General features: G+C 40.3%; 1 long non-coding RNA gene across 1 annotated transcript in view; it reads left to right on the top strand.

The window, feature by feature from the left end:
* Window positions 1-10,837: 10,837 nt before the first annotated feature.
* LOC140001306 (uncharacterized) overlaps window positions 10,838-13,671 on the top strand; it is a 34,224-nt gene continuing 31,390 nt past the window's right edge. The window contains exon 1 of the long non-coding RNA XR_011806390.1: window positions 10,838-10,964. This is a non-coding gene — a long non-coding RNA (uncharacterized lncRNA). The remainder of the gene's footprint in view (window positions 10,965-13,671) is intronic.

Genomic DNA, 13,671 nt, shown 5'->3' with positions numbered 1-13,671 from the left:
GCTTATATGGAGATTTATATTTCAGTCATTTAAGTTAGCCATAGGGCAAAAAACAGGAATGCTGGGAAGTTTCTGTTAGTTCCTATGTTAAAAACAGGGTTAAAGCAACATCTGCTTAGAGCTATACAGTGCTGAGTAGGGAAGAAGTTTGTATTTTTGGCCTAAAGCATGTAAAAAACAATCAAGTGCAATCAACATGGAACAGAGTATTGCCTGTGGACTAATATTTGAAGATCCACTTGTACAGAAATTTGTGTATTACATTTTAAGTTCAGTAGGCAGATGAGAGGAACAAGCGAGCAACCCTGTCCCTCACTGTAGAGATTTGCAGCATGTTTGGATTTTTTTTTCCCATTCAGTATTCAGATTAGGTGTTTATAAAATTCCCTTGGAAATGGAAAAAACAAAACAAAACAAAACAAAAAAACATAGAGAGAGAAGACAGTTATTAAGATGTATCTGACCTAAATAAATACATTAATGGCCTTTTTTTTTTTTCTTTTTCTGTGCTCATGCTCATTAACTCTTGAAGAACTAAAATGCTGTAGGGGGAGTGTAGTACTAAAATAGAAGCATGTAGAGTAATCTTGTGGAAAGGGTGAATGGGATCATATCTGAGCTAAAAGTCTAGCATTGTGTTTGGCTGAGATTCTCATTTAATTAAAAATTTTCTTCCTGTATGGAGGGATCTGCAGAAGTATACTGCATTCAGCACTAACTGGATGGGACATCTGGCTCAGATTGGGTAGAATCAGTGGAAAAAATTAACTGAGTCAGAAAAAAGTGGCAGTTTTAACTTGAAAGTTTCGGCTTTGAGTTAGAGTTTGTCGTGCACTGAAGTATCCTTGTCCCAGAGGATTTTGCAGATTTTTTTTTTTTCATCTGTCTATAACTTGTGTATCTGCCAGCTATTGCAGAGATCAAAGTGTGCAACTGAGGGAGAGTATGTAGACTTGTCAATCTGCATTACTTGATCCTGTAATCTACAGCATACTTCATAATGAGGCAGCAGATGCACAAGTCAAGTACTGTTTGAGCATTGTTTAATTGATAAAAATTTGTACCAATTTTCCGCAGACCCAACAATACTAATGTCAGAGGAAAAATATTCCCTGAATTTTTTAGAATGATTAATTTGACATCTTAGTAAAGCTAATGTGTTTCAGATAAGCAGAAAGGGTAGTTTTTTTTTTTCTTTCTCTTAAGTGCTATGTCATGAGTGACTATCTAAGGAAGAAATTGCTTGAGCAAAATATGTATCTGAGCTATAGTATTATGTGGAATATATATATTTCTCTTAAAAATGGAGACTGTCAGAAACTTTTAGTGTTTTCACTATAATGCAAATACCTAAAAATGTTTTTATGAAGAGCTCATTTAGGTGATACAGTCTAGGTAATTTATCATTGTCAAAGATCTATATAAACTATGCCTTTCATAGTGAAAAAAAAATTAATTTTCATAGTCAACACAGTGTTTCCACAGTATGAAGGAGAAATGTGCAGCAATAAGCAAGTCCTCACAATTCAGTGAATTTTTCCAAAAGCAGGAAAAAAATCAGTGATAATACTGATGAAGTTCACAAAGACTATTTTGAGTCTTTTTTTCAGTAGTGTCATTTGATCTTACTAGCACATCTGTTATGTATTTAAAAGCCTTTTTAAAACAAAATTTCCAGATTTATTTGAGGGAAGGGCTAAGGAAAATGGGTATCATATGAGTCAAGATTTCTGCAAGCGGTTATTCAGGATAGAGGAGGTCTACCAGAAGATGTAGGAGTTATCTGAATCTATGACTTTATGATTAAGATTTAAGTGTTTTGTAAAAGGACACATTAAATCTGTGTTCTGTATTTAGCAAAAGAATTTGTAATGTACGTGCCCTCTGGAGCAAAACCAAGCTTATAAAACATTATTAAAATACAGGTCACACAAACAAGATTGTTTGAGATTATTTTGTAGGGAGGTGAAGGTTTGCATGGATAAGTATTTTTTTTTAATTTTTTTTATTTTTTGTTAGGTCAACTCATTCACCTAGACAAATAGATTCTTTAGTGTAGAAATTTTTCACCTAGTGGCCTATTTTGCCATTCCTAATAAAACTTTACCTCTCCATTTGAATCTTAACTATTTTATCACAATTTCAAAAAAAAACAAAACAAAAACCAAACCATTACTAGAATGTTTTTAATTTCTTGTCACTGCAACGCATTTTTGTGCTCCTTTTTTGATGTTAGTGTTGGATTGTTTCTTCCAGACAATAGATAAAGAACTAAATAGCAATAAGCCATGGAAATATCTATTTAGAACTGTATTAGAAACACAATTTATGGACATTGACTTCGCATTTTTCTTTCAACACACAAAATGCGGATAGTGTCAGGTTAAATCTGTTCTTTGGTGTAGCCACAGATTCAAAGAATCAGCTACTATGAAAAAAACATTTGTTGTTTCTGTACTCAATGATCTATATTTTTGATGAACTTTTCATTAAAATCAAAACAAAACAACAACAACAAAAACATACTGTAAGGTTTTTACTGTGTGTGCTGCTAGCTGTATGTGCTGATTTCTTCTATTCTGCTGATGATGTTTCATCAAAGAACAGGTGTTGGTCACTATCCTTCACTGATGAAGCATGTAACTTGTTCTGCTATTTCCTGCTACCTTGATAGCTGAGGGGAAGGTTTTGATTAAATTTACATTACTCATCAGGTTTGTAACTATCACTGTGCTCATTGCTGTCTTACCAGGAAAGAATTCTGATGTATTTAGATATCCAGGGGCAAGGAGTGAACAGATTATATACTGACTTTAATGGATGAGTAATAATCACTTTTAATCTAACATGTGATGGACAGCTCTGTTACTATAAATATACAGTCTCTCCCTTTGCCACCAGTTCAGCCTGTTGGATACATTATACTTGAATATGTGAGAATTACAAATCATTCCTTCTATTGTAAGTGCTGTTTCCCTGAACATATCTTTGAATGTCATAGTTGTATGGAAAAATTATTCAGCTATTTTTAGACTGAAGTAAAAGAAGAAGGGGAAAGGAGGGGAGATGAAGAAGGGCTCTGTCAGTTAGTTTTTTGGAAAAAAGAGGTAAGTGTTCTGTAAAACAAGTTACACTGAAAAAGTTGCTAAACCAAAAATTTAATCTTGCCCCCTGAGCAAATTTCACAAAAGAAAACAAAAGCACTTTAAATGACATGTTTCAGTTCTGTAATCAAATGGGGAGAAATTAGATCAGATCCTTGCAAGTGCATTGTAAGCAGTTGGTGAAGTAAAGGTTGGGGATGGTGCTGCCCTACTTGGTAAGTCACATTGTTCTGCAAAGAGTTTATAAAACCACAGCTCTTCAAAATTGTTTTGAAGGACAAATATTTTGACCTTGTAATTGAGAAGTTTTTACATTATGTATGAGGATTGTTATTTTGCTTTCTAAAATATTCTTCTGGGCTAGCATTTCATCTGTTTTTCTTCCTACAAGGTCTTTGTCTCAGCCCCTGGTGCAGTTTCTAACTGCTGAAGAGGGTGATAATCTATCCATGTTCTTGGACAGATAATCAGCAGCCTCAGAGTAACACATCCATCAAATGTGCTAATTATACATGTATTTTCCTAGTGATTTTTCATCCTTGTTTATAATTATGAAAGAGTATAGGCAGAAAAGAATAGTTCATTTTTGCCCTAAGTCCTGCTGTAATGTGAAATTTAAGAAAAATTGGACAGAAATGGTTCTGGGAAGCTTTTATTGCTAACTATTGGCAGCACCTCAGTGAGGAAAACAATAAAAGCTTTAAAACTTTTTCTTCAATTATCAAAGCTCTTTGTGGAATAGATTCAGCACACGATTTACACAGATTTCCCTAGGCAACATCTCTGAGAAGTTCTCTTTGGCTTTGGCTTTCTAACTTCAAAACTGAACACTTCGGCCTCCAGGGCCTGGCATCTCCCTCTTTCAGTTTCTGGGAGGTGGATTTTACTTGCTGCCTTATCTTTTCTGTTCTGTTTCCCTTGTAGGTCTCTATTGCCTTACATCTATTTTCTATTCCCTTAATGCCAGTGGTCACAGTCAACAGATACCTTTGCTTAATTACACTGATTCAGAAGCTATGTTGTACGAATTTACTAGATAACATGTCCTGTGGGACAAAGTTCCTGATCTGAGGAATTCAGAGATGAAGATGATAGGTTTGTTCTGAATATCTAAGCTAGAGAGTGGAACAGATCTAAATTGCAGTGCAAACAAAAGATAATGCAGAGGCATGGGAGCCTTCTGGAAGGCTGTCAGGGCACACTTCCATCTGCCAAGGCATTTCTTTACCAAGTATAAATAGGTTCTATTTCTCTAGCTTTTTTCTTCAAGTCGACCTCAACCCCACACCATCATCTTTTGTGTTTGGCAGTACACTAAAGAAGTAAAGTATTACACATTACTAATTCACAAATTTATTTATAGATCATCTGATCACAGGGCTGTTCTGTGCTAAAATAAAGTTATAAAAATTCAGGAAAAAAAAAGTCTATGAAAGGATTATAAGCCATTTTAGGTGAAAGAATTATGACTGCTTTTTGTTTGTAGATTAAAGTGTTGGGGTGATCTAAACTTTTACATGGAAATTGATTTTTTTTTTTTTTTTTCCTCTAAGGAGCTGAAAATATTAAAATCTATTCATTACTCATATGTACTGACATTTATTATTAATTTTATGTCCCACTGTATTGCTTTCTTCAGGGCAAAGCATTTCATTTGTTGAGTAGTGATATACAGTCAACACAAGGTGCATGGCTGCTGATTAAATAACAAACACACAAGGATCTCTTTTTTTATGGGTGTTGGCAGTAGGTGCTGCTTGAGTCGTTTCAGGGCAGATTGTTTGCTGCCCTGGTAGACTAGCACTGCTCAGTGCATACTTTCAGTCAACAATTCCGATTTCTTTTTTTTTTTTTTTTTTTAAATTAAATTATGAAGAATCTCCTCTTCCCTTCCTGAATGGAAGTTAACAGTTTGAAGGGGTATTCTTCAGACTTCATAATGTAGTTTTAATAAATAAAATGTCGCATATTTAACCTACAATACTTTTGTTTGCCCAGACCCTTGCTTTATACTTGTAAATGTTCATGTGCATTTGCAAGCCTTTGAAAATAGTATCGGATGCAGTGCAGATTCTTGGAAGGAAGGGAACAGATACAGGATATGTAAGATAGTTGTCATTCCATTGTATGATCTTATACATGAGATTGGTTTTCAGTTCAAGTTTTTACTAATTAACTGAGTAAATTAAGTGCAGACATTCACTGGAAAAGTAGACTCTCTTTTGGTGGCCCATAAGGGTTCAATTACCTATTTAAAATGAGGCCCAGTAGCTTCCTCTGCCCAGATGACATACATCATTTACTTAAAACGGACTTACTGCAATGAATGAATTGACTTCTGATAATCCATTTAGTAAAATGGGGACCTGTTCTTTTACAGAAGGCATATTTATACCCTAGAAGAGTAGTATTTCAGGGTTTACACCTATTTATTGAGTATTTTATTACTCCTGTTAGTCAAGAGGAATGATGAACTATGCATCTCTCATAATATATATTGATCATCTTAGAGATGATTTAAGCATCTATCAATACTCTCTTCTGGTCTCCACAGAAGAAATAATACTGTATCTTCTCCCTATTTGCAATTATTATCGTGGTATGAAATCCTCTCACAATTAGTTTTATTCTCTTTAGAAATAGTTCAAAAATACCTATTTATTTTAACAGTTAATCAATTAATAGAAAATTGCTGCATTGGATTTAGTTTGCTTTGGTGGTGTTAATGTCATTGCTATAATCCAAGTTCCCTTTTGTTGTCTACGATTTCACAAAAATTTGTTTTCTGGCTTTCAACAGTAGGACTTATTCAATCTCTTTGTTACCATCAGTCTGATGATGAGACCAGAATAAAATGTTTGCAAATTTTACTTTCTGTGATTCCAGTATGGCTTATGATAGGTTAACTGTGATCTGGATTTTGAATATAATGACGAGCTTTTATCACTCTGTTCCAAACACCTAGCATTTGATTAGTCCCTAGCTTTCTTTGCTGTTAATTCAAAAATCATGCCTGGATGACTGCATTTGTAAGCACATTGTGTAAACAGTGTAAATACCCACAATAGCAGAGGAGTCCTGACCTTCAGATCTGCCCCAGCAGCTCCACGGATACTTAGTTTCCTTCATTGTCTTGTGTAGGATATTGTTCACTTGGGTACGTTTTCACTCTTTTGGAGCCTTTTTTGACATAATTGATTAAAGCGCCTCTATATAAATTGAATTTCCCATGTGGACTTTTTAAAACCTCTGGAACCTGATAAGCTTTTGTAACAAAAGAAGAAATGTCTCATGCAGCTCGAAATCCTCCTTGCATAAAGGACCATTTCATCAGCTACTGTCTGGTCTGCTAAGCTGTGCTGGCACAGTGACATCTGAATCACATAGTCTAACTACTTTTTTTGTCTTGCCTCAGGGTATGAGATTCAAGAAAGTTTTTTTTTTTTTTTTTTTTTTTTTTTTTTTTTTTTTAAGCAATAAAAGCCAATGAGCCAATGCATTAGAATAACATAAAAGTTACTGCAATCTTGGAGAGAACTTTGCATAAAATATAAAGGGGATGCCATTTTTTGTTTGTGGGACTTCAGATACAGTTGTCTTTTAAAAGAGTAACTTCGAAGTAACTCTCAAACCATTGAGAATCTAACTTGTGTATCTAACTTGTGTATAACAGAAGGGGAGGAGATGAAGTGTTAAACACATTTCAAGTTAAATAATAATAATAATAAAAAATAATCTCAGAAAAAAAAAGTTATCTTAAACTTCAAACTCTGGGGCAAACAAGCTGTGACTGCCTGCTGAGTTTAGTGTTTTCAGTAACAGTGACAATATACAAGTAAGGATGAAAGCAAATGTGCATAGAAAAAGAACATTTTCCACTCCTGTCACTTTATAATATACTTGTTTTTGTGTCTGGTCTGCAGCCCTGAAGTGGAAGGTGTGCTTTTTTTTTTTTTCTTATATATATATATTTTTTTTACACTAGCAGAAAGGAACTGTAATTACATTCTTGAAAGAACTATGAATGTTATGTTTTTCTTTTCTTCCCAGGAGTCAAGACTTTCCTGAATATTATCATCTGCCATGGCAAAACACAATCAAAGAACAATCTTACCTGCTCCATTTTTTCTTTGAAGCCTGAGACAACTGAGAAACATAAATGGAAAAGTTTCAGGTGCAAGTTTATTTTATGTTTCCTTTATTTTGTGAATGTAAGACTCTCTTTAGATTCTCTAAATTCACACTTGCAGTTCAAGGACTGAGAGGCACAGATTAGTTCAGTAGATAGAACTGCATGATATACAAGTGTCAGTGACAGATTATCTGGGAACTAAGCACACTAACCAGTATAAGAAGAGAGACTGTAGCTTGATATTGAGTGATAAAACTTGAAACTTTCCTAAACTTTTCTTGCTGTTTTTCCACATCGTGTTGTACTGGGTCTGGCTGGGATGTTAACTTTCCCTGCAGCAGCCCATACAATGCTATGCTCTGCTAGAACAGCTACTTGTAGCTAGAACAGCAGTGGTATCACACCAGTGCTGTGTCTGCTGTTGAGCGGTGCTGGCACAGCATCGGGACTCTCTCTAACCCTCCTAGGGGGTGGGCAAAAAAGTGAGAAAGGAACATCACCAGAGCAGCTGACCTAAACCAACCAAAGGGATATTCCATACCATATGTTGTCACGCTGAGAGAGTGGTTGTGGTGGAGTTCAGCTGCCTAGCACAGTTCAGCTGCCTAGCACTAAATAGACTTAAATCAGTTCAATAGCTGATAGGGAGTCACAAGACTAAATTTATTTTTTTTTTTCATTTTTTTTTCTCTTACCTGGTATAAGACGTTGTGACAGCACAGTCTCTCTACAGTTCAGTTCCAGGGGTGTCAGAGATGGCACTATACATAACAAAAATAATGCTTTTCTTGAATTGGTAGGAAGTTTTTACTTCTTCTGTGTAGAAACAATTCTGCAGATGAGCATAACGAAGGTAGTGAAACTCGTTGGAGAGAGAGTAATGTTATTTCAGATGAGAAGGTGTAGTCTGTCTGTGATGATCAAGAGACCAGTGACATAGGCAGAGGGTGTAACAGAGGAATATTACTGATTCCACCTCCTTTCCAAACACATAGGCTTCTTTGCAATCAGGAAAATACAAAGATACTTTCATTAGGAAGTAGAGGTTCTTGCTTCTAGCTAGTATCTGAGAAAGTTTATGTTTGGATAAGAATGGGAATCTCAGGAAATTATCTTTCTACTGAAATTTTTGGGGTATAAAGTTTCTCAGAGCTATGCATCAGCCTGTTTTTCTGTAAAACAGGAAAGGATATTGTCTGATTGCATTTCTGTCATTGAGGAACCCAGGATACCAAAACTCTCTCTAAGCCATGTAAACACAAATTATCTCTGATGAGACAGTGTTGCCAAAAGCCCTGACCTGACTTGGACCTTTAATACCAGCCATCTGTTCTCAACATTTCTAACCCCCCCTCCTTTTTTTTTTTTTTTTTTTTTTCCATTCTGTAATTGTTCTTCATCCCATCCTAGAATCCTAGATGAAGCAAATAAGATAAAATATTGTTGCAGGATGTAAACTTTCTGTACAAGCAGATCTTATTTATCTATCTATTTATTTGGCTGCTCATAAATCCAGAGGATTTATAGTGGAACCCCAGTTTAAGTACTTTTATATCACTATTTGCAGAAGCTTCTTTCTTTAATTGGCCGATAAGGGATACTGAGCCACTAGCTTTCTAACTTCAGTGCAAATATTCTCCAATGGAAGTTCAGTGAAAAATAAGAAAGTGATCAATGGAAGCTTGGCCTAAAGTAGAGGGAATATGGAGGTTCGATGTGTTTCTTTATATGTTTCTAATTCTTCCACCTGAGAGGAGAATTGATGAGTTATCAAATTTGTAACATGGTGCATTTTCAAACTCAGATAATTTGTAGATAATCTACACTACCTTATATCCAACTGGATGTAGGATCCTAATATGTCCATTAAAAACTGAAAGATATATTTGTCTATATGTGTGGTCACAGATTTATTCAGATTTATTGTGTACATGAGATAGTAAAAAAACCTGAAGTAATTTTTTGTTGCGGATATTTTTATATCTACAGTTGTGCATAGCACTTGGTGTTATTGCTAAGTAAAAAATAAACAGCAATCCAGTGGTGTTGCTTGCTCCAAAACCAACCTATGTGTTTCTCTGTCCAGCTCATTAAGCAGTTTGCCAAAGGTTTGGTGAAAAATCTTAGGCTGACTGTCAGCAGAGAGTTTTGTCTGCTTCTCCTTTGACAGAGGGGGAATGGTGAAAGATGCAGACCTAATGTGCAGCCAAGTATTTGTCTCATCCATTTTGGGATAGTACTCCAAAAGCTGTGGCTAAGTTTTTTCAAAAGCTTCACCATGTCAGCTTGAGTATTCATCCAGCTGCACAGACATTGCTGCAAGGTTTTCTTGCAGAGCTGAAAAGTAGCCAAGCATATTTCTGTTGGGCAACTGGCTTAATATTGTAAACCATAGTTTTTTAATAAGTGATTTAACTACATTTGTGTATTGAAAAAAAATAATTAAAACTTCAGGACCTACCTTCTACTCATTTAGGCAACACATCCTTCCTTTGCCCAGAAAACCAGCATAGAGCACAACTCAAAATGAAAGCAAGTGTGCTAGACATTGAAGGCAGGGCATGCTTTTCAAAGCAGACAACATTTAGAGGCATGGTCTCTGTGAAATACTCTGAGCTCACAAGAGAGTCCAGAGAATGTTTTCCCACCATTTTGCAGGCATCCTTAAAACAGCAGCAGAGCATGTAGCTGTTTCTTCAGCTTAGAGGACTTGCCTTATTGATAATCATTTCTACTCAAACAGGCAAAAATGGCTAAGTTTGTTCTGGGAATCAAAGTGGATGATGCACTGTACACATTTAGCTTCTGTTACTATACCCTAAATGCATGCTTCACACCATGAGTCCATTTTTTTTTTTTTTTTCCTGGTATTGATTTTATCTGCTCAGTACAGATTCTCGTGCAGCAAGAATATTCGATGATATCCTCATTCATGAAGGTATTAGCAGTATTTTTTTCTTCACTGTTGTTCAGAGAGGGAGGAGATGAGAAAAATGATAATAATAATAAAAAAAAGTCATGAGAAAAAATGAGCATAAACCAAAAGAGAAACAACATCAAGTGTGTTTGTGGAGTGTCTGGACTCAGTGCAAGATGAAAAGAGTATTTTCTGCTGTGCCGTCCAGGTGGCATGACACTGTGAAGAAGTTCATTTTCCTGCTCTAGCCATCATTTTGCAACAGTGTATGGCTTCATTGCTTGGTTACTCATCTTGTGACATAAGACGTCTTTCATGCAAGAAACTGATTCACATTTTGGTACATTTTGTATATTGATTTATATAGCTTTCATATTTATTTTTTTTCTGAAACTAAGTTGCCTTGCCTTTTAATTCACATGATTATTCTTAAGATGGCAGTGAGAAAAAAACAGCTACCTGACAGAAATTTATCATTCAGTACAAAACCTGTGAACATTGCATTTGCCGAGGCGATCGGCTCCGGGGCAGACGCGTTCTGCGGCGGAGCGGGGGATCGGGCCAGGCAGGGCTAACTTTCCGGCATCGAGCCGACTTCAGGGAGCCGCCAGGAGCCGGCAGCCCTCGTGAGGGACGCTGACGAGGCGAAGGCGGAGCCAGCAGCGCCCCCTGCCCGGCCGTTCAGGGAGTGGCGCGTCAGAAGGGAGTGGCGCGGCAGTTAGCGCGGCAGTTCGCGCAGGCAGGGCGAGCAGGCAGGGCGGAGAGCAACACCCTCCCACACGAGCACCTGTTAACGACAGTCGTTAGCAAGGTAATAATGGTCTCCACCAGGCACGGAGCGCTCTGCAGGAGGTCGGTACACACCCAGACCGACTGCCTGTTAAGGAATGCAGCGGTTCAGGTCAACGGATGCAGGGAGTGTCAGAGCCTGCTGCTGCCATCAACGGGAGGCAGAGACGCTGCGTGTGTGAGGTGTGAGCAGGTGGATGACCTGGTCCGCATGGTGGCGGAGCTCAAGGAGGAGGTGGAGAGGCTGAGGGCCATCAGGGAGTGTGAGCGGGAGATTGACTTCTGGAGCAACTCCCTGCAGGGCATCAAGGAGAGGTACCGGGGTGAGACACCCCAAACGGGGGTGGACCCCTTGCCCTGTCGCCGTCGGGCTGAGGGAGGGGATCTGGGAGCTGAGGAGGAGTGGAGACAGGTCCCTGTGCGACGTGGCAGGCGATGCCCTCCCCCTCCGGCCCCACCTTCCCAGGTGCCCTTACAAAACAGGTTTGAGGCCCTGGAGATTGAGAGACCGGTAGCTGAGGAAGAGATAGAAAGTGTTCCCAGGAGGATGCCTAGGGCGAGGAGGTCGACTCCACGCATCAGAACTGCCTCCACCAAGAAAGAAAGAAGGGTGATTGTCGTGGGAGACTCTGTCCTTAGGGGGACAGAGGGCCCTATTTGTCGGCCTGACCCTACCCGTAGGGAAGTCTGCTGCCTCCCTGGGGCCAGGGTCAGGGACGTGGCCAGGAAGCTCCCCAACCTGGTGCGCCCCTCTGATTATTATCCGCTCCTGATAATCCAGGCGGGCACTGATGACATTGACAACAGAAGCCTGAAGGCTATCAAAAGAGACTTTAGGGGACTGGGACGGTTAGTGGACGGAGCAGGAGTGCAAGTAGTTTTTTCGTCCGTCCCTACGTTGACAGGGAGGGGTACGGAGAGGACAACGAAAGCCCACCTGTTAAACACGTGGCTCCGGGGCTGGTGCCTACGCAGAAATCTTGGGTTTTTCGACCATGGGGCAGTTTACTCAGCACCTGGTCTGGTGGCCGTAGACGGGTCCCTATCCTTTAGGGGAAAAAGGATCCTGGGCCAGGAGCTGGCGGGGCTCATTGATAGGGCTTTAAACTAGGTAAGAAGGGGGATGGGGCTGGAGCGAGGACTGTTGGGGCTGTACCAGGGGGAGCAGTGGCAAGGCCGGAGGATAAGGTAAAGACCCAGCTGAAGTGCATCTACACCAATGCACGCAGCATGGGTAACAAACAGGAGGAGCTGGAAGCCATCGTGCAGCGGGCAGGCTACGACTTGGTTGCCATCACGGAAACGTGGTGGGACCAGTCTCATGACTGGAGTGCTGCGATGCCTGGCTATAGGCTCTTCAGAAGGGACAGGCAGCATGGAAGGGGTGGCGGTGTGGCTCTCTATATTAGAGAGTCTTTCGATGTTGTAGAACTCGAGGCTAGGAATGACAAGATCGAGTCCCTTTGGGTTAGGATCGGCAGGGACAACAAGGCTAGTGTCCTGGTCGGGGTCTGCTATAGACCGCCGAACCAGGATGAGGAGACGGATGAGGAGTTCTACAGGCAGCTGACAGAAGTTGCGAAATCGTCAGCGCTTGTACTCGTGGGGGACTTCAACTTCCCAGACATATCCTGGAAGCACAACACAGCCCAGAGGAAGCAGTCTAGGAGGTTTCTGGAGAAAGTGGAAGATAGCTTCCTGACGCAGCTGATTAGTGAACCTACCAGGGGTGGTGCCCTGCTAGACCTTCTCTTCACAAACAGAGAAGGACTGGTGGAGGATGTGATTGTCGGGAACAGTCTTGGGCAGAGTGACCACGAAATGGTGGAGTTCTCTATTCTTGGCGGGGCCAGGAAGGGAACCAGTAAAACCACTGTATTGGACTTTCGGAGGGCTGACTTTAGGCTGCTCAGGACACTGGTTGGTGGAGTCCCATGGGAGGCGGTTCTGAAGGGCAGAGGGGTTCAGGAAGGCTGGGTGCTATTCAAGAGGCAAATCCTAATGGCACAGGAGCGGTCTATCCCCATGTGCCCAAAGATGAGCCACCGGGGAAGACGACCAGCCTGGCTCAACAGAGAATTGTGGCTTGAGCTTAGGAGGAAAAAGAGGGTTTATAATCTTTGGAAAATTGGGCAGGCCACTAGGGAGGACTATAAGGATGTAGCGAGGCTGTGCAGGGACAAAATTAGGAAGGCCAAAGCTCATCTGGAGCTCAAGCTGGCTACTGCCGTTAAAGATAACAAAAAACGCTTTTATAAATACATCAACACAAAAAGGAGGACTAAGGAGAATCTCCATCCTTTACTGGATGCGGGGGGAAACTTAGTTACAAGAGATGAGGAAAAGGCGGAGGTGCTCAATGCCTTCTTTGCCTCAGTCTTTAGTGGTAAAACCGGTTGCTCTCTGGATACCCAGTACCCAGAACTGGTGGAAGGGGACGGGGAGCAGGATGTGGCCCTCACCATCCACGAAGAACTGGTTGGTGACCTGCTACGGCACTTGGATGTGCACAAGTCGATGGGGCCGGATGGGATCCACCCAAGAGTACTGAGAGAACTGGCAGAGGAGCTGGCCAAGCCCCTATCCATCATTTATCAGCAGTCCTGGCTATCGGGGGAGGTCCCAGCTGACTGGCGGCTAGCAAACGTGACGCCCATCTACAAGAAGGGCCGGAGGGCAGACCCGGGGAACTACAGGCCGGTCAGTTTGACCTCAGTACCAGGGAAGCT

Source organism: Anas platyrhynchos, chromosome 1 (assembly GCF_047663525.1).
Source record: "Anas platyrhynchos isolate ZD024472 breed Pekin duck chromosome 1, IASCAAS_PekinDuck_T2T, whole genome shotgun sequence".
Taxonomy (NCBI): Eukaryota; Metazoa; Chordata; class Aves; order Anseriformes; family Anatidae; genus Anas; species Anas platyrhynchos.
Note: the sequence above shows the minus strand (reverse complement) of the source record. Positions and strands in the feature narration are given on the sequence as shown.